The sequence below is a fragment of the Monodelphis domestica genome, chromosome 8 (genome assembly GCF_027887165.1).
Source record: "Monodelphis domestica isolate mMonDom1 chromosome 8, mMonDom1.pri, whole genome shotgun sequence".
Taxonomy (NCBI): Eukaryota; Metazoa; Chordata; class Mammalia; order Didelphimorphia; family Didelphidae; genus Monodelphis; species Monodelphis domestica.
Genome location: NC_077234.1, coordinates 66694960 through 66719300, shown reverse-complemented (window position 1 = coordinate 66719300; position 24341 = coordinate 66694960). Strand labels below are relative to the sequence as shown.

Sequence of the window (24341 nt, the reverse complement as noted above, 5' to 3'; positions counted from 1 at the left end):
TAATCACACCTATCTTGCAGGACTTTTATGAAGATTAAATGAAATATTATTTGTAAAACTCTTGACCTGGCAAATAGTAGGCAAATAGTAGGCTTCTTCCTTAATAAAAATTAATTTCCTTCCTTCTTTTGTTAAAAAGATTTTGAGTTTTTTAAAAATAAATACACTAAATAGCAACACATTGATAGACTGATTGCTGGTGATAAGTAAGCTTTTCAGAGTGGGTCAGCTTTTTTAATAATACAACTTTTATAATAAGATAGACATTTTCTCATTCATTCCCATAAGCAAAAGAGGAGGACCCTCGTAGCTCAATTCCTTTCCAAATCTGTGACACTTTTCATATGTGGGATGGGTGGGTTACTTGATTTGCCTACCTGCCAAATCTCAAGGAATACAAAGATGCAAATTGAGTGATACCTCCCCACCAATACTCATTGACTAGCAGGGCTGTGAATTCAATGGGCCACTGTTTCAATTCATCTCTCAAATATTTTTATCTTATTTAATATTATGTATATTTTATATATTTTATAATTTTAACACCCTCCCATTTGATGCTAACAATATATATGGAAACAATTGAACAACACAACACACTATATTGGTGGCTAAAAATTATGTATAAATTTTCTTCTTTCTTTCTTTCCTCCCTTCCTTCCTCCTTCCCTTGTTCTCTTTCTCTTCTTTTCCTTCCTTCCTTCCTTCCTTCCTTCCTTCCTTCCTTCCTTCCTTCCTTCCTTCCTTCCTTCCTTCCTTCCTTCCTTCCTTCCTTCCTTCCTTCCTTCCTTCCTTCCTTCCTTCCTTTCTTTCCTTTCTTTCTTTCTTTCTTTCTTTCTTTCTTTCTTTCTTTCTTTCTTTCTTTCTTTCTTTCTTTCTTTCTTTCTTTCTTTCTTTCTTTCTTTCTTTCTTTCTTTCTTTCTTTCTTTCTTTCTTTCTTTCTTTCTTTCTTTCTTTCTTTCTTTCTTTCTTTCTTTCTTTCTTTCTTTCTTCTTTCCCCCTCTGTCCTTGGTCTCCTTGGAAATATTTATGAGTGTTCTCTATGACCATTGTTTTACTTGAACTTTGCCAGGGGTCAATATCAAGCTTATGGGTTTATAGATTTTGGAATCTACCATTTCTATCTTTTTTACCATTAAGACAATAGTTATCCATCTCTTACTTTCTAGTTGTATTTTCCCAGTTTTCCATGATCTTTCAAAGATCAACAACAGTGGCTTAGCAAACAAACATTCTGTTCTGTACCATAGGGTATACCTCACCTAGATCAGCAAGTGTGGCCTCATTTAAGGTTACTTTGTGTTCTCTTTCTGTCCTGCCATCTTAAGGCTTCAGTTTCCTCTTCACGTTGTTTTAGTTCCATCAGTTTCAAAATGATTTAACTTGAGAGAAATCAAATGAAAATGGGGTTGAATAGCTCTACTTTCTCTTTTCCATTTCTTAACAATATACTTTCTGGTCCAAGCCACAATCATCCTATATCATCCATAGTTCTTTTACTCTAAACTTTAAGTGCCCTTATCCTCCTTAATTCCTTTGCTGACACTGTTTTATTATCTATGCCATTCTTTTGTATTCATCATTGGTGATATAGCCATCTTTGGTACATGATCTTCAGAACCTGAGTTTATGAGATATTTAAGTTATAGTCATTTCTGTAGAAGTCTTTTCTTTTTTTCCTTCCTTACTGAGATTATATAAAACCAAAATTTCAGGTTTGAAGGCTTTTCATCCCTTGTTAGTCATCTCTGAATATTAGCTCCATTCCTTTGATTTCTTCAAATCTTTTGAAGTAGATTATCTTGTATTTATTTATATTGTGTCTGCCCCCATATTGCATTTACACAGCGCACCTTCACATCTTTTAAAAGGCAGGGCTCACTACTAGGTCTGAATCCTGAAGATATAAAAAAATGGGAAAGGACCTCTTAGTACCAAAATATTTATAGCTGTCCTTTCTGTGGTGACAAAAATTTGGAAATTAAAGGGATGTCCCCATGGCTGAACAAATTACAGTATATAATAGTGATGGAATACTATTGTGTTAAACAGGATAATTTCAGAAAAAACTGGAAAGACCTACATGATGCAGAGTGAAATAAGTAGAACCAGGAGAACATTATACACAGAACCTGAAGTGCCATGGGACAATCAAATATGATAGGCTTTGCTACTAATTATACAATGATACAGAACAATTCTGAGGGACTTTTGAAAAGAGTGCTATCCACCTGTAGAGAAAGAACTGTTGGAGTAGAAATGCAGATGAAAACACATGATTTATCACTTGTTTATTTGGATATATTAATTGGGGTTTTGGTATAAGATTACTCTCTTACAAAAATGAATGATGTAAATATGTTTTGAAAGATAATACATGTATAATCCGATTGAATTGCTTGTCAATTCTGAAAGGGGGAGGGAAGAAGAGATGGAGATGACTTGAATTATGTAACCTTTGAAAACTTATGTGTAAATTTATTACTGGAATAAAAAAAGATAAAATTTTTAAAAAGGCAGGGCTCAAGCTCCTTATTGTATTAATTTTAAATGCCAAAATGAATAAGGAAAAGCTGACATTTACATTTGATTTTCTGACACTGGGTAGCTCTAGCATTCAGTCAGCCAAACAATAAATATTTATTAAACTTCTACTATGGGCCAGACATTGTGTTAAGAACTGAGGATAACAAACAAAAGCAATAGACAGTTCAAGTCATACAGAAGCTCCCAGCTAGGTGGGGGAGACAACAAATCACAACTACAACAAATCAAAACTATGTACAAACAAACTACATGTTGGATAAATTGGAGATAAAAAACCAGAAGGGAAGCAATAGAATTAAGAAGGAGTAATATAAAATACGAAATCGGAAAATTTAATTAATTCAATTAATAAAGTCTAAGCATTTGTGATGAAGATAATGGTTAATTTTTTTAGTAGAAGGGAATCTTATGGGTTTTTTCCCTCTGAGGAATAAGTTGAAATGATGCATATTTGTCTGATGGAAATTATGTTATACTCTCTACCAACCTTCTCATTCTGCAAATATTGAAGGGCTTTTCCTATCTCCGATCAGCAGAGCTCTCTTCTCAGGAAGTTTGCTGCAATCTTTTTCAAGTTGAGATAAAAAACCAAACCAAAACAAACCTGATCTTCAAGTTAAATATTTATTATTGAATATATATGCTTTTCATGAGAATGTATCATGTAATTGTTTATAAAAAGGGATGAGTTAATGGAGAGACACCATATTAAAAAAATTGTTGCTTTTAAGGTTAATTGCTACTAACATCACAGTGCTAACTGATATTAGCGTGTAATTTTTAAGATGACATTTCTCTTGTGTGTGGCACCATAACTACTTCCATTCAAGGGTGGAAATCAAAAGACAATGCAATTTTCTGTGGACCAAATGAAGCAAGTATTATTTTTCTTCCTTTTCTGTTTCTAAACCAGTTTCAATTACACTAATATCACGTATGCAAACGGGAAATGAGGGCTACAGTATTCCAGATGGAAGTTACTCAGAACAGATGTCTTGTATTCTAGAAGAAAGACAGGAATTAAAATAGGGAATAATATTGAGTTTCTTAAGGTTCATGGCTGCTTTATAGATTATAGGATAATTAATCTATTGGGTAGAGCAAAAATATACTTATATAGTTTTAGAGCCTTAGCACAATTAGCAGGGGGAGCAGGGGACAATGATCACAGTTTTATCTTTTTAATTGCCTCTTAATTAATAGGTCCCTTTGTTTCTATAACCTAAGCTGCCATCTCTAGAGATCTTATATGAACTATAGGAATAGAAGCAAGAATCACACCATTGAAAATATAGAAGAAATAATTCTTGGAGAGAGAAAAGGAACTCAGGTGCATTGATTCATAGTGTTCCCAGGCTGACCCTGAGAAATTTGATTATCTAAAAATCTTAACTATTTCCTTTTAGAGCCATGTGAAGTAAACCAATAAACTTTGAAAAAAACTTTATTTTTGTTTTTGCAGTTCAAAGATCATCACACTCATCTAATTTCAAAAAGAAGACATTTCCCTGACTTCAGTGTAGCTAGCTTATTTCTAGAAGGAAAAGATTTCACTAAAGCCTCATACATATGGTACTGAGGATTTTATCTCGCATTTTTAGGGGAAGAAAATTCTGGGTAGGTGCTGCTACACTTCAGCCCTGTTAGCATTATTGCATGTTCCCCCATACCTGCTAACAGGATTCTCATGACCATTTCATTTTAGCTTCGAAAACCCAGGCAAAGTCAGTTAGCACATTTCAGACTCGTGTTACATACAGATGCATTCATCCAGAGATAATAGCTAATGACAGACCTCTCTTTAAGAGAGAAGAGAATGAATGAGATGCTCCCATTTCCTGTCTTACCATTTCAGGGTGAAAAGACTTGAATTTTGGCTTTCCCATCTAAAGTTTGTGTAAGTCAGTCAGTGGGTGTCTTGTAGGGCCAGGCACAATGCTAACTAAGCACAGGGGATACAAGGAAAAGGAGAAGCCCAACCTTACTCTGGAGGAGCTCAGGGTCTAACAGAGGAGAGAACACGAGAATGACTATGTACCAACAAGCTACATACAGAATAAATAGGAGATCATCAACAGAGAGAGGACCCTAGATTTAAGGGGATTCAGAAATATTTCTTATGGGAGGTGAGACTTTAGATGGGAAGCCCAGGAAATTGGGCAGCAGAGGTGCAGAGGCAGGGTGCTCTAGGAATGAATGGAGTTGGGTAGGGACAATGGAAATGCCTGGAGTTGAAGGGAGGTGTCTTGTTTGAAGACCAGCAAGGAGGTCTGTGTCACTGGAAGAAAAGTGGTATAAGATGTATGGCAGGGGAGGGAGAGACAGACATACCTGGGAACTTTAATGTAATGAACAAAAAATCAATGAAGTTTTAAAAAAAATGTAAGAAAACTGGAAAGGGGCCAGAAGGGCAGCAAGTTATGAGGGGATTTGAATACCAACAGAATACTTTATATTTGGGGGCAGCTGGGTAGCTCAGTGGATTGAGAACCAGGCCTAGAGATGGGAGGTCCTAGGTTCAAATCTGGCCTCAGCCACTTCCTAGCTGTGTGACCCTGGGCAAGTCACTTGACCCCCATTGCCTAGCCTTTACCACTCTTCTGCCTTGGAGCCAATACACAGTATTGACTCCAAGACGGAAGGTAAGGGTTTAAAAAAAAAAGAATACTTTATATTTGATTCTGGAGATGATAGGAAGGAATTGGAGTTTATTGAGTGGAGGGGGGAGCTGAGGGGAGGAATGTACAATTCATTTAACCTGCCTCTCAGTTTCCTTTTCGATAAAAATAAGGATGTTGGACTAGATGACCTTCTAAAGTTCCATCCAGTCCTATATCTATGACCCTATGAACCTCAAAGCTAGAATTTTGAAAGAGTAGAAGAAAAAAAGGACTTTGTAGATATTAGAAAATATAGTAATAGCTCCAATGCTTAAATTAACTGATAGTTTGGCCAAAAATGTGAAAAGGAATTCTGAGTTGACTCAAATGCACTTAAAGACAAAGTTCCCATTGCCAAAGGGAAGTATAGAATTATGGTAATTATCTAGGGAAGGAAGACAAACACACTTGTTCTCCTTTTTGGAGAGTTATAAGACTAGAGCAGACAATTATTCTGGGATAGGGTAAAGGACAATCCTTCAAGGGGGCAAAGGGATGATCCCCTGGAACAAATTCTGTGATCTTAAGTAATAATGCATGGGGTTTGAATTTTTACAGTAAAATGAGATAATATTTGCTTAAAGGTTCAGTTATACAGTACTCTATTCATGATAAATATCTAACAAGTATAATATTCAAGGATATGAAAATCAGAGTGTGCTATTCAAAGGAAATTCCACCTTTTAAGAAAATATGCAAGACTTTTAGCATTCAAATTACATGAAATTGAGACTTTTTTCTTTTTCATAAAACTCAATCATTTGGTGCAGCTTAAATGATATACCAATTAGTGTTACAAATTAGAAATGCTATTTTAAGCACTGCAAGTCAGAAACAATTACATTATGCTCTTTGGTTACTTACATTGGCTGCAAATATGAAAGTTAATAGCATCTCTTCTGTACTGATAGCAATATTGTCAACAGGAGTCATACATCTTTTCCTTGCCCCCTATTGTCCATTAAGCTTGACTTGCCCAGATTCATTTCATGGAGGCTGTGGGACCAATTATAAGCCTTTTAAAAAAAGATATTAAATAATTAACAGCAATTTTTAAAATGACAAATATCTTCTCTTTAGTTCCAAGCTCTGTAATGTTTTTGAGCAAATGACTAATGAGTGTTCCATTGATACTTGCCACAATTTTGGACAAAAAAAAAAACTGGATTAATTTTATGTCCTGTACTTGAGAGTTAAAGAATTTAATTTTCCTGAGCAACTTGAAATGGGATTTTTAAAATGGGGGGATTTATTGGAAATATTTTGGCAAAATTACTGAAAGAATATTAAATGGCAGTTCCCAGTAGTTACTTCCCAATCTTACCAAATAACACAATTGGCAGTGAAATGTCTCAAGACATTTCTTGGCGATCTATACAAATGATAGCAGAAAAAGAATATAACTTTTTGTGGAAATTATTTGGCTAATACAATCATACATGGTTAAACAAAGGTCATTTTATTCTGGACTGCAAGATGAGGGATGAGAATTTGAAAAGAAAAAACAATCTTGTTCAGCTGTTCATGGAGTCAAGGGAGGAGTTAATATTAAGAAAGTAAGCTCACATACGTTGTTATCTCTGATACCAAAGATGAGCCTTGGGTAAAAAGTGCCATTACTAGATTTTGGGAGGGCAATTTGAGGTTATAACATGGGTATAGTCAAAAGATCTTATTTCAGATCTTATTGGCTAAATAACCTTGGGCTAATCACTTTATTTCCATGTGATCCCTAGTTTCATCATTTTTCAAATGAAAATAATATTTGCCCTACCTATTCAAGAGAATCATCTTAAGGTAAGCACTATGGAATTTTATGGTTCATCATATATATATATATATATATGTGCATATATATATATGAGTGGTTATAACGTCATAGATGAAATAATATGTCCTGACCTTTAGCTCTAACTGACCTTTTCCTAAATGTTTATAGGATCATAGATACAGAGTTGTAAGGAACCTTAGAAGTCATTGAATCCAACCCTCTTATTTAACAGATGAGAAAACTGAGACCTTGAAAGACTGAATGACTTGTTAATATGTCTAAGGCAGGATTTGAGCTGAGGTCTTCCTGGGTCCAAGTCTAGTTTTGAATTCACTATACTATGTTAAAAGAGTTCAAAGAACACAGCATAAATTTAGTACCACACAGGAAAAAAGTAAGTCCATATGTAATGCCCTAGTAAATATCAGTGATGCCATCATGGTATGTGAAGAATATTTGTTGGTTGTGATGATTGTTATAATTTGAATAGAAAAGGAATGATTTGAAACACATCTATGACTTCCAAGGGTAGAAATTTACCAAAAGACTCAATAAAAAATGTGGGCTGTATTTTAATCTAATAAAGAATAGCCTTACCTTGAGTCAAACCTTTGCCAACAATTTTACATTCCAGCAATGTATAGACAGCTGGAACTGAGAAGGAGCTTAGAGATCATATAGTCAAAATTCTTCCCTTTTCAGATTGGGAAACCGAGTTCCAAGTGATTTATCCAAGGTCATTTCAGTAATTATTATGAGAATTGAAGTTGGATCACAAGTATTCTGACTCCAAGTTAAGTCTAATTATTTTTCATTTTGCTTTAAATGAACATGGCTTAGAGATGGCTAAAGATATCCTGGATATAAAACTAATAAACATTGGGGTGACTCAGTGAATAGAGCATCATATCTGGAGTCAAGAAGACCTAGGTCTGATGAAGAAATCAAGATTATATATAATCACATGAAAAAATGCTCTAAATCACTCTTGATTAGAGAAATGCAAATTAAAACAACTCTGAGGTACCACTTCGCAGATTTCAAGAGTAGCTAATAAGACAGAAAAGGAAAATAATAAATGGAGGGGATGTGGCAAAATTGGGACATTAATGCACTGCTGGTGGAGTTATGAACTGATCCAACCATTCTGGAGAGAGATTTGGAACTATGCCCAAAGAGCTTTAAAAACTACATTCCCTGAAGCAACACCACTACAAGATCTGTATTCCAAAGAGATTTTTAAAAGGGGAAAAGATCTATTTGTGTAAAAATATTTGTAGTAGCTTTTCTTTTTCTTTTATTTTTGGGGTGACAAACAATTGGAAACCGAGGGGATGTCCATCAATTGGCAGAACAAGTTGGGTGTATGAATTCCCTGGAATACTATTGTGCTATAAGAAATTGTGTGAAAAATGATTTAAGAAAGGCTTGGGAAGACCTACATGAACTGCTGCAAAGTGAAGAGAGCAGAACCAGGAGAACACTGCATAAAGAAACAAAAATAATATATAATGAACATTTATGAATGACTTAGTTATTCTTGGTAATACAGTGATCCAAGAAAATCCTCAAGGATTCATAATGAAAAATGCTATCTGCCTCCAGAGAAAGAGCTGATGGAGTCTGAATGCAGGCAGAGACATACTATATTTCACTTTTTTTTCCTTCACTTTTCTTTTGAGTTCTTTCACAAATGGTCTAATATGGAAAGATGTTTTACACTATTATACATGTAAAATTATACTTGCTGGCTTAAAGAGGGGAGAGGATAGGGGGGTTAAGAGGGTGAGAATTTGGCTCAAACTTAGAGAAGATGAAGGTTTAAAATTCTTTTTTTCATGTAATTGAGTTAAAAATATTAACAAATAAAAAGGGAGAAGATTATAAAGGAAAAAAATAAATGAAGGCTTGATTCCCTCAACTGGCAAAAAAAGAGGACCTAAATTCAAAACTGGCCTCAGTTTCTCTTGTGGTAGTGGCTAATAACCAAGAAAGCAATCCAAGTTATATGACTAATTAGCAAAAACAGGCATAAAAAAATGTTCAATGGATCCCCCAGTCAGCCTAAAGACTCTGAATAGAATAAGAGAGGTTTTTTTTTATGTATTAAGGACCGATTAATTAAAAGAAAACAATCAGGATACAAAATTAGATTATCTCATTTCTAATTGGAGGAAAGATTAGGAACTTTCCAATCTGAGAAAGATGGAACAGGTGCAATTCCTTGAAATCAGAAGAAGAGGTGTCCCACTCCCCCTTATGTCTTATTCAAAGGAACATAGAAACAATAACTGATCGACTAATATTCCAGGCCAGCTTTCAGATAAGACATGTGGGTTTCTTGCGATGTATATTGTGAGGAAATTTCTTGCAACAATCTTGAGATCTGCCTGTTTCTGGTTAACATAGCCTAGATCCTTGGGTAAGGGTCTCTAAGCAACAAACAGAGGTGGTCCAGTTTCCCAGCCAGGCAGGGCTAGTTTGAAACACTGCAATAATGTTTTCTCACAATTTCCATAATTGAATAAATTTTTCTCATAGACAGAAATCAGACCAGACCCATAATCGAATAGAAAGGGAACTGAGCTAGATCCAGAATTGAGTCACAACATGGAATCAGTGTGGCTCACTCAATTCCCACAGCTCAGCTGTAAAACTGGGATGATAACAGCATCTCCCTTACAGGATTGTTGTGGGGATCAAACGAGATAATATTTGTAAAGTGCTTGGTACAGTGTCTGGCACATTAAATACCCAGAAGATGCTTAGTAAATGCTCCCTCCCTTCATCCCTTCTTTCCTTTCATGAAGGAGAATTATAAGATTATCCTTTAAGGGAAAGGGAATTAATGATTCTGTGCTATCTTTAGCAAACCTTTTCCCATATCCTTCCTAACCATTCTCCTAAACCACCCCCAATTTGGATGCCCAAGTACAGAGGGGGCAGTGGTGGCAAATAGTTATCCAGCAGTGCCTGGGAGTGTTTAGACTTAGAGGATTAGGTCTGACTAGACAATACTTTATATGAAAAAGAACTGAGGGTTTTATTAGACTACAAGAGAATAAGCATTTATTCAGTAACTTATGCTAAAAGCTTTATAAATACCTCATTTTATCCTCACAACAACCTTGGGAAATAGGTACTCTTATTATCACCACTTTACAGAAAAGGAAACTGAGGCAAACTGAAGTTAAGTGACTTTCCCAGGGTCATACAAGTAGTAAGTTCCTGAGGCTGGATTAGAACTCAGGTCTTCCTGGTTCATGACTCAGTGTCCTATGTACTATGTCACCAACTGCCCTAGAAACCAGTAAGAGTCAACAAATATGATAAAGCAGACATATATAAAAACAGATGTTATCTTGGACAAAATTAACAAAGTCCTGCAGTAATTTTCTTTTGACTCTTACCTTCCATCTTAGAATCAATACTAAGTATTTGTTCCAAGGCAGAAGAGTGCGTGATAAGGGCTAGGCACTTGGGATTAAATGACTTGCCAAGATTTGAACCTAGGATCTCCCATCTCTAGGTCTGACTATCCCATGAGTCACCTAGTTCAAGCACAACCTGGATAAGACATAGTTAACTTCCTTATCAGATTTATGAATGATATAAAACTAGAAGAAATAGGCAACTCACTGGAGGAGAGAGTCAGGATCCAGAAAGCTCTTGACAGGCTAGAAACAGCAAAGTAAAAGTGAAGAGGGGCAAATAGAAAGTTTCATAAATGGGCTAAAATTGATTTCATAAGATAGGAGAGGCCTGATTTATCTGGGTGGGTGGGGGAACGGCAATTTATCTGAAAAGATAGGGGTTTAGTGGATGGCAAGCTCAGTAGAAGTCAATGGCAATCAAAAATGCTAAAGCAATCTGGGGTTTGCTTAAAAGGGGTGTAGCCCCCAGGCTGTGATAGCCCCATAGTACTGTGCACTGTTCAAACCCTAACTGCATACCACATTTTAGAAAGAACATTGATAAGATGCTTCAAAACATCTAGAAGAAATCAATCCAAACAGTAAAAGGCTTTAAGTCCATGCCATATGAGGATCAGTTTGAAGACCTGGGGATGCTAAGGATGAGCTAGAAAAGCCTTAGAAGGTACATGATAGCCATCTTCAAGTATTTAAAGGTTTCTCACCTGAGAGATTAATTAGATTTTCTCTGCTTGGCTCCAAAGGGCAGCAGTAGGAGTCATAAGTGGAAAATTGCCAAGAGGCAAAATGAGATTTCAGGTAAAGAAAATTTTCTTAAAGAGTTAGAGCTGTCAAAAAATAAAATGGACTGAGTCTGGAGGCAGTTGCTTCATATTTCCCCTAGGATCAAATAGACAGACTCTCCTCTATTTGGCACTGGTATATATCATGGCATGATGGGCCATCCTGGGGTGATTTAATTATGTGTCCTTTTCAACTTCTAATATAATTGTGTTAATATTACCCAACATTACCCAATGAACAGTCCCAAATGAGACTGCTTTAGGCTAATACACAAAAAAGTGCCACAAGATCAAGGGCTACTACAGTAAATTTGAAATTCTTTTAATGGATCATGACATTTTTTTGTAGTTGAAAAGTTCTTTTCAAAGATTCTGCTTTGAGCTCTTAGGGGGAAAAGTATGATGACAATTACATGACAGCACAATAATAATTATAATTTCAAACATCACTGTGGCTACTGTCTAGCACTTTCTTGCTATGAGTTTTAGTAAGCAGATCAATCTGGAAAGATGTTTTTTTCAAAGTTTCTAAAACATTATTTTGGGAGAGACTTGAGAAATCAAGCTCTTTATAAGAAAATTTGGCCAATATATTTTCTTTTTTCTCTGCTTTATATATTTAGTTAATTTCTGTATCTTAGCCTTTCTATTTTTAAATTATTCAGTGAAGTTTTGAACTGCTGCTTGCAGTAGTATAGCCTGTTGCCATAGAAATTATCAAACTCAAAAAATCTGTGTTCCAATTTTGTTGTAGCTTTAGAGAGGGAAAAATGATTACCTGTGAGGGTAAAAGGAAGAAAGACAGCATGATTCAGAGGAAAGGATGCTGAACTGAAAATCAGAAGACCCTTGGACCTTATTTTCCTGATCTGAAAAGGAAATTAAACTAGAAAACATCAAGGTTCATTTCTGCTACCTTACAGATAGGATTTTAGGAGCTATGGGAAAGGAAAACCTTATAGATTTATGATTTATCTCCTGCTCATGTTTAAAATCTTATAATTACAACTTTATTGTTTTCATTTAACAATTTTGAATAGTTAAGGAAATAATCCTCATAGGGTTAATATTTTAAGTAATTATTAGTTGTTTATACCATAGTATGAAGGAAACATTAAGATTTTTTTCATTCTTTAGAAAAATATTATCTTTTGTCTTAAAAAAAAATCACCATTTTACCCCATCAAAAGAGCCAGCTCTTAAAACATCTTTATGTCTCATCAAAGGAGCCATCCATCCTTCAAGCAGCTATCCTTTAAGGCAAAGACTAAAGGAGAAATCAGGCAGCTAGGTGGTGAAATGGATAGAGTATCAGACCTGGAATCAGGAAGACTCATCTGATGCTGAAAAAACCAAGCAGACTATTATCAAGTACTTATTTGAAAGACATATGCTTATTGATTATTGATTGACTGAAAGACTGCCTTGCTTGTGACCACAAATATTTGATTTTAATTGAACTCTTTATTCTGTGGGAAGACTGCCATATTGGTTTTTCAAAAATCATTTCTCCAATTGTCGGTCTACTTTACTCAAGCTTTTCCATTTGCCAATCCTACATATAGCTGCAAGTAATATACTTAAAGCTCTAGTTTAACCCTGCTTCATAAACTCCAAGGGTTCTCAGTCACCTCTAGCATGAAATAAAAGCTCTTCCATTCAATTTTCACAACCTAGCTCCAGACAACCTTTACAGGCTCATACATTTCTCCAGCCAAACTGTCCTTCTCATGACTCCTTCCTTATACATCACATACTATTTCCTATATCCATGCTTCAGCACAAGTTGTCCCCCATACCTAGATTGCACTCCCTCTTCACCTTCATTTCTTAGAACCCCTAGCCTCCTTCAAAATTTAGCTCAAAGTTCACCTCCTATACCAAATTCCAAGTCACCATGTATCATTTTGGTTTTGTATCCCTATAGTACCAGCTTTTGTTGAGTCATTTCTGTCATGTCTGACTCTTTGTGACCCCATTTTGTATTTTCTTGGCAAAAATACTGGAGTGGCTTGCCATTTCCTTCTCCAGCTCATTTTTATAAAGAAACTGAGAGTGAACAGGGCTAAGTGACTTACTCAAGGTCAAAAATCTCTTAAGTATCTGGATTTGAACTCAAATCTTCCTCATTCTAGGACTGCTGACATATTCACTCTCCATCTAGTTGCCCAGAGTACTCAAAGTACCAGCACACATAGGTGTCTAATGAATGTTTCCTGATTGATTTTTCTATAGAGAGGATGCCATTTTGGCCTTTTAATAATCATCACTCTAAATTTGTCTTCATTCATAGGTCTTCTATTTGACATGAAGCCATATGCTCTTGTTTCTTCAAGGGGTATTAGAGATTATCTATCCAAAATTTGATCATTCTGAGGTGTGGAAATTAAGGAACCAAGAAGTTAAGTAACTTGTCCAAGGTCCACAGCAAGTGATTGGCAGAGACAAGACTGTCACATAGGTATTAAATATCTGAGATTGGGTTGGGAAGAAGGGATGACAAGAGGGCTAATAATGACCTAGATGATTGATTGTTCTTCATTATTTATGCAGTGCTTTAACGTTTACAAAATGTCTTACATATATGAATTCTTAGCTATCCTATGAGGCAGGCAGTATTATTATCCCCATTTTATAGATGAGGAAACAGGCCAAGAGAGATTAAGTGATTTTCCCAGGGTCATACAGGTAGTAGGTATCTGAGGCAATATTAGAACTTGGGTCTTCTCAACTCCAACTCCAAAGCCCTGTCCACCTCACCAATGGTTTTAAATACATATAGAAAAAGGTGTCACTAATCCTTCCATATGAATCCTGGTAGGCTCCATATTACTTAGTTTTCAAATGTAGTATTATCTGTTTTGTTGTTATTTTTTATTTTAATTTTTAAAAATTTAAATGTATGTATAATAAATTTAACTTATTTTAACTTAAATATTTTCCAATTACATTTTAAGCTAGTTTGGACTGCAGTTGGGAGTATGTAGGACACATGTAGGCTACACAGCATGTTTGACATCTCTAACAGTACACTATGCTGTTTCTCTCTTTTTTCTAAGCATATATATTTGTCTTATGTAACCTCAAAAGTGAACTCAAATTTGGGAGACTCTCCAGGAGAAAAAAATGTTTGAACCTTACATAATCAAGCATACTTATAGCTTGATAGGTGAGATTCTTCCCTGTTAAACTATTTGATAAAGGGGAACTGGGAGACATATGCACACATGTGTATACAGATATTCTACATGACAAATATGAAATAATTCAAGGAACCAATCATATTCAAACCCAACTTTCCCATAACCAATCATGGCATTACTAGGTCTGGAATCATGACAATGGGGAAGCAATAGATCAACAAACTAATCAAATGAAACTCAATATTTCCATAACTAATCATGGCACTAATAGGTCTCCAATCATGACAATGGGGAAGCAATAGCTCAAGGAACTAATCATATGCAAACTCAATATTTCCACAGGCAACCATGGCATCAGTAGGTCTCCAATTATGACAATGGGCAAGCAGAGATGCTCTGATTTGGGACAAGAATAGAAGAACAAAGAATGAGCCTCCAGATGTGCTAACTCTGCCCAAGGTTGCTGGCCCTCTGAAAGGGCAGGAGACCACATATGTGCCCACCAGGAAACCTGAATTAGCAGACAAGTGGGGTGAAAAGTGGCCAATGATAGCAAAAAATCATCTGTGTTGGGTCCACTTAGCTGTGGCTAGTGCATTCTTTAAAGCCTATGGAATAAAAGTTAAATCAGGAATGTCTAAATGTGGGCATTGTAATTTGTAGACTAATAAAACTGGTCTTCTTGCTATTGTGTAGATCTCCAAGTGTGTGCTTGGATGAGCCCTGGGCTCACTTATAGTTGGGTTCACTAGTGTGCTTTTCTCAGGTTCTCAGAACCAAACGTTCATCAACCCAGTCTCTCAACTCTTGATACCGTGGTCCTTTTTGCCATATCACAATAATAATTTTATTCTTGGTCTGATCATAGATTTAAAGACAGAAGGGACTTATGATATCATAATAAATAAAGCTCACATTTATGTGACACTTTTAAGGTTACAAAGTATTTCACCTAGATTATCTCATTTCATTCTTTAGAACATACTCCCACTTCCTATTTTATAAATGACTTGCCTAAGGTCACACAGATAGTAAAGGGTAGAAGCATTTGAATCCAGACTCTGACTCCCAAGTCAGAATTCTTCCTGCTATGCTATTTTATAGAATACCGCCTAAATTGCTTTTCCATGATTCTCTTTCTCAACATATACACTACCCATGGGGTTGAAGAGGATCAGGCGAACCTTGACAGTTTTGATTACCCTTAGGTAGAGCTATATATAAGCAAAATCAGAATTCATTTACTTAAAATGACCTTCTGATAAAGATAGACTCCTATCAGCTATATCCTTGGCACTAGAGAGAGGAAATGAAGCTACAGAACTCTCTCACAGGGAAACAGAGAAGAAGCCAACCAAATGTAGAGAAAGCGAGTAGAGGTTACAAAAGAATATGAGACAGATAAAGTGTGATCCACCTCCAGAAAAATGTAGATCAAAGCAGACAATTTTTCACTTTAGTTTTTTTGTGGTTTTGATTTTATATGAACGTTCTCTTATAATGAACAATATGGAAATAGGTTCTGCCTGATAATACACGTAGAGCCCAGATCAAATTGCTGACCAGCTCCAGGAAAGGGAAGGGAAAGAAGGGAGGGAGACAGTTTGGATCTTATAACTTCAGAAAACTTGTGTGGAAAATTATTACAGGTAATTGGTAAAATAAAATATCTTTAAAAAATTATATGAATGGAAAAAGCAAGGCAGAAAAGTTTTTTTTTAAATATATTTTATTTGATCATTTCCAAGCATTATTCGTTAAAGACATAGATCATTTTCTTTTCCTCCCCCCCCCCCCCCCCATAGCCGATGTGTAAGTCCACTGGGCATTAGATGTTTTCTTGATTTGAACCCATTGCTTTGTTGATAGTATTTGCATTAGAGTGTTCATTTAGAGTCTCTCCTCTGTCATGTCCCCTCAACCTCTGTATTCAGGCAAGAAAAGTTTTAAAAGGCAAGGCTTGATTAGAAAGGGAGCCATTCATTGTGAAAAAATATTCCAACCCTCACCTCTCCCACAATCTAGGAGGAATGGACTCTCCTTTCCTCACAAAACTTTCTTTCAACTATCTAAGGGCCTTCCTTGAAATGAAAGGGAAATGGTGGTCTTTGTATGCTGTGAAACTAGTCTAGTTTCTTATGTCTTCATTAGTTTTTAATTCTGAATTTATTATCATTGGCTCTGTTTTATAGAATCAATAGGAAAAAGGAAAAAGAAAAACAGATAACTGAGGTGAGTTTGGAAATACCAAAAGGTTGTATCCAGATGACATTCTAAATATCAGTCCAAGTTTTTCTTTGAATTGTATAGTTAACATCAATGAACAATATGGGAAATGTGCCAGATTACATGGTACATTAAAATAAATTAGAGCTATTTCCTTAAGTTCACAAAGTAGGTAATGCTATGGATCACCGCTTTTCCATTAGATGGAGAAATCCTTTCCATATCTTGGAAAGGTTGTATTTCAATTCCTGGAAAAAATCCTTAAATTTATTTCCTTGTTTTTATTTTTATTACAATTCTCTCTCCTGTTAACTTATTTTTATAAATCAGAAAACCTGGCCTTTTCTTTTTTCACTTTTAATATTTAGTGTTGGATCATTATACTTTTAAATTATAATTCTTTTTCAAATTCTATCATTTCACTTGGGTATTAAAACAAATAAATAAATGTTAGTATGAAGCTTCAGTGAGTGTATGTTTAAAATTATGAGCATCACTCAAAATAGACATATTACCAGAAGTGCTCAAAAATGCAGTCTATATAAACTTCATTTGCATTAAAGGCCTTGGGCTATTCCAGACTGATTTTTTTCCCTCTTCTAGGTTGGATTTGGGTTCCAAAATCATAATTAAATCAGAGTCAAATGATATAAGATCCAGCTGTCAAAAATAATCTTTTTCTAAATTTAATTTTTCTGTTTCACCTTTCTCTTAAAGATCTTTGCATCTGAGGTCACTTTGTAAAGAATATTTTTTAAATGATTGCTTTAGAAGGAATAAGAAGACTTTTAAAACTTTCCTTGTTTCTAAACTTAAACTCTATCATCCTAACTAGAAAATGGGGTGCAACTGTTGTCAATTTGCCTAATAGAGTGAAAATTTAATAGGGCTAAAAATTTTTATATGGGTGAGGGGAGTATTGATTTCTCCAGGTGATCATATGTGCTTTAGTAGTAGTTGTTGTTGTTTTAATGGCCAAAGAGAAATAGCTAAAAGAAAATCAGGGGTCATCTGAAAATATTGGCATGGGTTCATCTGGGTTGTGAAGAAGCATGAGCATAACAAATTAGTGACTAATTGCTTACATAAAATGATATGCCCATCCTGACTTGTGGAGCGGGAAGTCTCATATAGCTATGTGACAAAACAGGGAGTTCTGGGAATTACCCTGGGGCTAAGCAGTATCATTGACCCGGTAGGCAGCCCCAGATGACTTCCCCTGAGGATAACTGGCCCTAGAGGGAATGTGCCTTTCTAACCCCCATCCCAGTAGAGTTTTCCCCATTGAATCAGTCAGTCAACAAAGATTTATTAAGTGGCCACAGCACTGCATTATTGCTCAAGGGCATATATTAATGTTTCTCTGGAGTCAAATCCAGGATATGAGAATTCACCTTTAATCATAAAATATAGTAGAGGAGAGATACAAGTGGGGGGGATGTGTGGCAAAATAGAGCAGGCTGTTCAGTGTTAATTACTGGAACCTGATAATATAAATAGCAAATCCCCTTAAAAATTCCTCTCTAGTGGCAAGCAGTCCTGATAAACTTGCTGGAATCGTTTACCCTGAGAAATATCAACTAGGGCATGATCTAGCAGAATTGGCCACCTATTAGAATATAACTGGATTCAGTGACCCAGATAAAGGTACTAGGGAGACCAAATCAGCAAAATAGAAAGAGAGATAGATAGATAGATAGATAGAGAGAGAGAGAGAGAGAGAGAGAAAGAGAGAGAGAGAGAGAGAGAGAGAGAGAGAGAGAGAGAGAGAGAGAGAGAGAGAGAGAGAGAGAGAGAGAGAGAGAGAGAGAGAGAGAGAGAGAGATCTGCCCTTACATTTTGATGGAGTTCTGAGCCTTCCAGTAGGTGTATTCCATCCACTGATTCAGGTTGCACCAGTGTATAATTCCTGTGCACTTTCCCCCTTATATATTCTATATAAGACCTACCCAACATACTAGAGGCTTCCCTCAGATCCTTTTAATAGCTATGGGTACCAATGTACTGGGTCAACTAGGTGGTACACTGAATAATGGAGGGAGAGAAATGGAGTCTCCCACCACTGAATTCAGGACCAGAGTGTGTTAGAGATGGAATGGAGCCAAGAGATGGGAAGAGGGGATAGACTAGTTTCCTTCTCTCTTTCCCTGGTAAACCCCACTCTGGTTGCCTTCAGAATAACAAGTTACTGTTCCCTCAGAGACTTGGTTGAAATAAAGTATAGGACAGACAGCTTCTCCCTCTCTGAGGACAGAAGTGTAACTTCCTCCCCCCAAACTCCAAGTCTCCCTTCTTGGATACTATGAAGCAGGCACTTGATCTAGTAAACAGCTATTTATTCTAAAAGGAACACATGAAAGGTAGGGCAAATGAGTTCTGGGATAAGGTAATGGAAAGGTGGAAATTGGAGGTCCCTAATAATAACAATTGAACCCCTTCTCTCCAAATCCTGCAGGGTCAGGCTTTGCCTGCCTGACCCTCTGGGGTCAATTGTGAGAGCTGTCCTGACTCCTAGCTGCCCTAGCTATAATATCAGGTTCAAGGCTGTCTAGAGGGATTGAGGAATTCTTCTTGTGGTGATAGCAGAGTCTGGCAAAGTCCTGTTCACTCTGGTTTGCTTCCACTGGCTACTGGGGTCTGGCTTCACAGGAGGATGCTCCAGGCTCAGAAGTTCATTCAGAACAACCTCACTGTTTCTTCTCCAGAATTCTCTCTCCTTCCTGCCCTTCCCTCACTCAAGATAGTCTTCCAGCACGCTGAATTTGCTCTCCTCTCTTACAAGTGGAAAGACTCTGGACCATATGAAGATTCAGTTTTCTGAATTCAGGTCTGTCCTCAGACACTTACTAGCTTTGTGACCCTAGGTAAGTCACTTAACCTGGTTTGTCTTAGTTTCCTCATTTGTAAAATGAGCTGGAGAAGGAAATGACAAACCACTCCAGTACCTTTGAAAAGAAAACCCCACAAAGAGTCAGACATGACTGAGACAATTGAACAACAAAAAGTAATGTAGCACTTAGGTGCTTGCTTTTTTTTTATCTCACATTCTCATTGTATGACCCACCCATTTAATGGAAATACTTTATATGTATATATATATATATATATAGATAGATATTATGTGTATCTATATATGTATATACATATATACATATATAGATAGATATTATTATAGATAAGATTATCCAACTGAAAGAATTAATGAAAAAGTATTTTTTCAGTGCCCACTATATGGTCAACTCTTTACTAGATAATAAAATGGGGAAGAGATGCAGAAGCATGAGAAAAGATCCCTGACCTCCATGAGCTTAAAGGCTACTTTGGAATGCAAGACTAAATACATGAAATCATATAATTTAAAGCATATGTTATTGGTCCTTTTTATATTTATCTTACAGTGTATACAATATTCTATCCTAGGAATCCCTACATCTCTTCTGTGAAAGAATAATTGTATTTCCATAAAAAGGCAATATTAAACATCATGTGACAATATCTAATTAACTAGGTGCAATAATGAGCTGTAATTATGGCATCCACTGAACTTTAATTAAATCCTGTTATCTGGTCCTAACTGAAAGTACTTTAGGATTTTATTGGAAAGGAAGTCCAGTGAAGACAATAGTAGTCATGAAAGAGTTAAGACTTGCCTTTGTATCTAGCATAATGCCTGGGACATAGTAGGAGCCTAACAAGTATTTCTTAGTGAAGTGATTTGGGAAGGATCTTCAAGGATGGATAGGATCTGATGAGAGGCAAAGTGATCATATCCTTTCTGCCTTTCAGAATCCTTATGTTCTTTCCAAGCTTAGCCCATTGGTGAACTCTACTGAGTGTCTGGATAAAACTGTTCTCTCTTCACCTGTCCTTACCCTGAATTGTCTCATTCTCCTTTGCCCTTAAGAAGTTTACATTTAAGTTAGTGAGTTGGATTATGACACAAACTCAAGGAAGTATAATTTTAACTAAGGAGCAAAGGAGGTTCAAGGAATTAACCTTGTGCAATAACCCCAATGAATTAAAGTAGTCGAAATAGAGATAGGAGAAAAGCCAGATGCAGTAGAAGAGTGTGAAGAAGAAGGAGATAGACAACAATATCAAGAAGTCAGGAAAATGAGATCTGAGGGAAAAAATAATTTTGACAACAGGAAGCTTATTGATTTTTAAGATACAAAGTGGTAAGGAAGGAAAACTGAGGACAAAGAGTGCGAGAGATCATAGATAAAGAAGAAATGGAGGCAGTAGAGGTAGCTGCATTGGTTTGAGAAGTTGATCAGTGAGAGGAAGGAGAACCTTAGGAAGATAAGGGGCAGCAGGATCAAGCCAAGTTTTTGTTGCAGGCCCAAATTGTTGATCTTTCTTTATTTTGTTGATATAGGCACTCAGGGATATAAATTTCCCCTGAGTACTCCTTTGGCCAAGCCAAGTTTTTGGTTTGCTTTTGTTTTTCAAGATAAAGGGCACCTGAACTTGGAGTCAGAAAGAGGAGAGATTTAAAAAGATGGAGAAAGCACAGGTCTTCCACAATTGGTGGGCAATTTAAACAAATGGTATAAATAAAGGCTTGAATAAGCAAACATGCAAAGTGGAATGAGTGCTACAGACAGCTAGGGGGTGCAATGGATAGAGTACCAGACCTGAAGTCAGTGCCTGACTCATTTTCCTGAGTTCAAAGCTGACATCAGATATTTACCAGATGTCTAATCCTCGGTGAGTCATTTAACCCTGTTTGCCTCAGTTCCCTCATCTGTCAAATGAGCTGAAGAAGGAAATAATAGCAAATACTCTGGCGGTTTGCCAAGAAAACGTCAAATTGGGTCAGGAAGAGTGGGACATGACTGAACAGTAAGGAGTGACAGCTTTACCTAAAGATAAGATATTTTTTGCTTCAAGGATGACAGTCTCAAAGTCAAGGGTGAGTTGTGTGAAGTAGGATTAGTAAATGGGTGTTTTCCTTATTTCTGAAGGAATATTTATGGGCAAAACCCATCCCTTTCAGGACTTTGGGGAAATGCTGTCCTGGTTTTGAATCCCTCTTGGCATCTTTCCCTAATTTTGCAGGGTCTAATTCCCACCCCTGAGAGCTGTTAGTGGCAGTGTACAGGACCCCCCCCCCCCCCCATCCTCACAGAACCCAACAGGAATAGCCATGGGTGTGGCAAAGTCCCCTTCTCTGTTCCCAAAAAACCTTGTTCTGTTTCAAGGTGTTTGTTTCTTTTAAGTTGCTCTGGCTAGCTGGAGCAGAACAAATCCTGTGAGTTAAACACAGTTGCCAAGGAGACCATTGTTTTAAAAATAGGAACAACATAAGCTCTTTAAAGGGCTGGGAACTACCACTGGAGAGCAGAGAGTCCTCTCCTTTAAAACAGGAAAATCACTCCCTTCTGATTGTTCCCAATCTCATCCCATCACCAACTGCATGATGAAACCGGCATGATCAGGCTGTGAAGTAATTGTTGTCTTTTTTTACTTCTGCCCTTGGGTGGAGAGAGAAGCAGCTAGGACAGCAGAGGCATCCTTAGGAAAAGCCAAATAAACGACTGAAAAGAATAGTTTAAAAATTAACTCACTCAACAACACTCAAATATTTGTTTCTTGAATAAGTCTAACTAGGTCAGTAGATATCTTTTTAGAGGGATTTTTTAAAAGCTTCATATGAGACTTCTGACACCAGATTGCTGACATTTGTCCTTTGATTCAGAAGCTAACCAATGGGCGATGTCATGACTTGCACTTGAATTGGATTTAAGTGAGGCAGACTTGCACAAAGTCATCAGTCTCACTCTCTAGGTCATCAAAATCTGGTGGCAAATCGAAAGTCCAGAGGACTGGCGATGGTCTGGGATGCAGTGGATGACCTTGGAGCTTTTGATGTCCGATAATACTATCGGCACTCCACAGAGCGTGCTTCAGTCACTTTTATGGTCACTGGAATAAATTGCTCTCATCCACCCATTTGGCTGCAGACATCTGATGGTGGAAACAATGGAACCATGTTTCAAAGTAAGGATTTTTGGTTCTACGACAAGGGACTTAAGAGTGGAATATTCAAACCTGGGTTTAATAAGAAAATCCAGGGTTGAATTAAGCAATGATTGATGACAGTTAAGAATTAATGTGATGGTAACCTAGTGCTTGACAAACTCAAAGATTCAAGCTTTTGGAGAGGAATTCACTATTTGACAAAATCTGCTGGGAAAACTGGAAAACAGCACAGTAGAAACTAGGAACAGATAAACACCTCATAGCATATTCTAAGGTAGAGTAAAAATGGATACATGATTTAGAAATAAGGGGGTTTGCCATAAACAAACAAGGGGAACACAAAGCATTTTAACTATCAGACCCATGGTTAAGGGAAGAATTTATGTCCAAACAAGACAGAGAGAATATTATGAGTTATAAAATAGATAACTCGGACAACATTAAATTAAAAAGGACTTGCACAAAAAAAAACCAACACAACCAGAAGGTAAACAAAAAATGGGGGGAAATCTTTATAGCAATTATCTCTGACAAAGGCCTCATTTCTCAAATATATATAACTGAGTCAAATTTATAAATATACAAAACAATCCCCAATTGGCAAATGGTCAAAGGGTATAGACGATTCTCAGATGAAGAAATTAAAACTATCATTAGTCATATGAAAAAATTCTCCAAATCACTATTAATTAGAGAAATGCAAATTAAAACAACTCTGAAGTACCATATTATACCTGATTAGCTAATATGACATGAATGGAAAATGTTACATGTTAGAAGGGGGTGTAGTAAAATCGGACCACTAATACACTGCTGACCATCCTGAACTGTGTTCAAAGGGTCATAAAACTGTGCTTATCCTTTGACCCAGCAATACTACCACTAGGTCTAGATCTCAAAGAAATTAAAGATGAGGGCGTCCATCAATTGAGGAATGGCTGAATAAGTTGTGATATATGACATATCACTATAGTGATGCTCACAGGATGATCAAAAAAACATTTGGAAGTTCTTAAATGAAGTAGCAGAACAAAGAGAACACTGTACATAGTAACAACAATAGTGTGTGATGATCAACTAGGATTGACATTTTATCAACAATGCAAGGATCCAGGACAACTTATGATGAAAAAAGACTATCCACCACCACCATTGAAGGAACTGATGAAATCTAACTACAGATTGAAGCATACCATTTTTCTCTTTATTTCTTCTTTTAATTATAAGCAAATAAGACTGAATTTACCAAAGATCTCAGGAGGAAAAACCTTTAAATAAAAACCTTAAGCATAAGCACATAATTCAGCAAAGAATACCTGCCTTCTTATAGTTCATTTAGTTTATTGATCATAAATTTAGATTTTAAAACATAACATATAAAGATCTGTCAGAAGGTGTATTCATGAAAGAAAACAATGAAGCTTAATAATTGTCCAGAGTGGCACATCTAATTACTGAATTGGAACCCCCTAGAGCATCAGAAGGAGGTAGCAGAGCTTCTTATGGAGATCCCAGGGTTTTCTTCCCTTCAAAGAGACCTCACCTGCTAGAGCACAGGCTTGACTATTATATTCCTCAGATGTCATGAAGATATTTTGTGGAATTAACAGTTCTGAACCCAATTTTACCAAAGATTAAAGCAGAGTTAAAAGAAGCTTGGCTGGGGATATGGTGGAGGAGGACTCTGAGTTTAGTCCTTAATTCCCAGACCAAAACTTGACAAAAGATAATCTACAGAATGGCCACATTAAGTATTGCTTTGCATTATTTCCTCTACAATTTTCCAAAGACAA

General features: G+C 36.4%; 1 long non-coding RNA gene across 1 annotated transcript; it reads right to left on the bottom strand.

Moving 5' to 3' along the window:
- Positions 1-3152: 3152 nt before the first annotated feature.
- LOC103102294 (uncharacterized) lies at positions 3153-21842 on the bottom strand. Its single transcript, XR_471993.2, has 3 exons — positions 21752-21842; positions 6072-6223; positions 3153-3549 (listed from the first exon to the last, which is right to left on the bottom strand). It is a non-coding gene; the product is annotated as an uncharacterized LOC103102294 (long non-coding RNA).
- Between the last annotated feature and the right edge of the window lie 2499 nt (positions 21843-24341).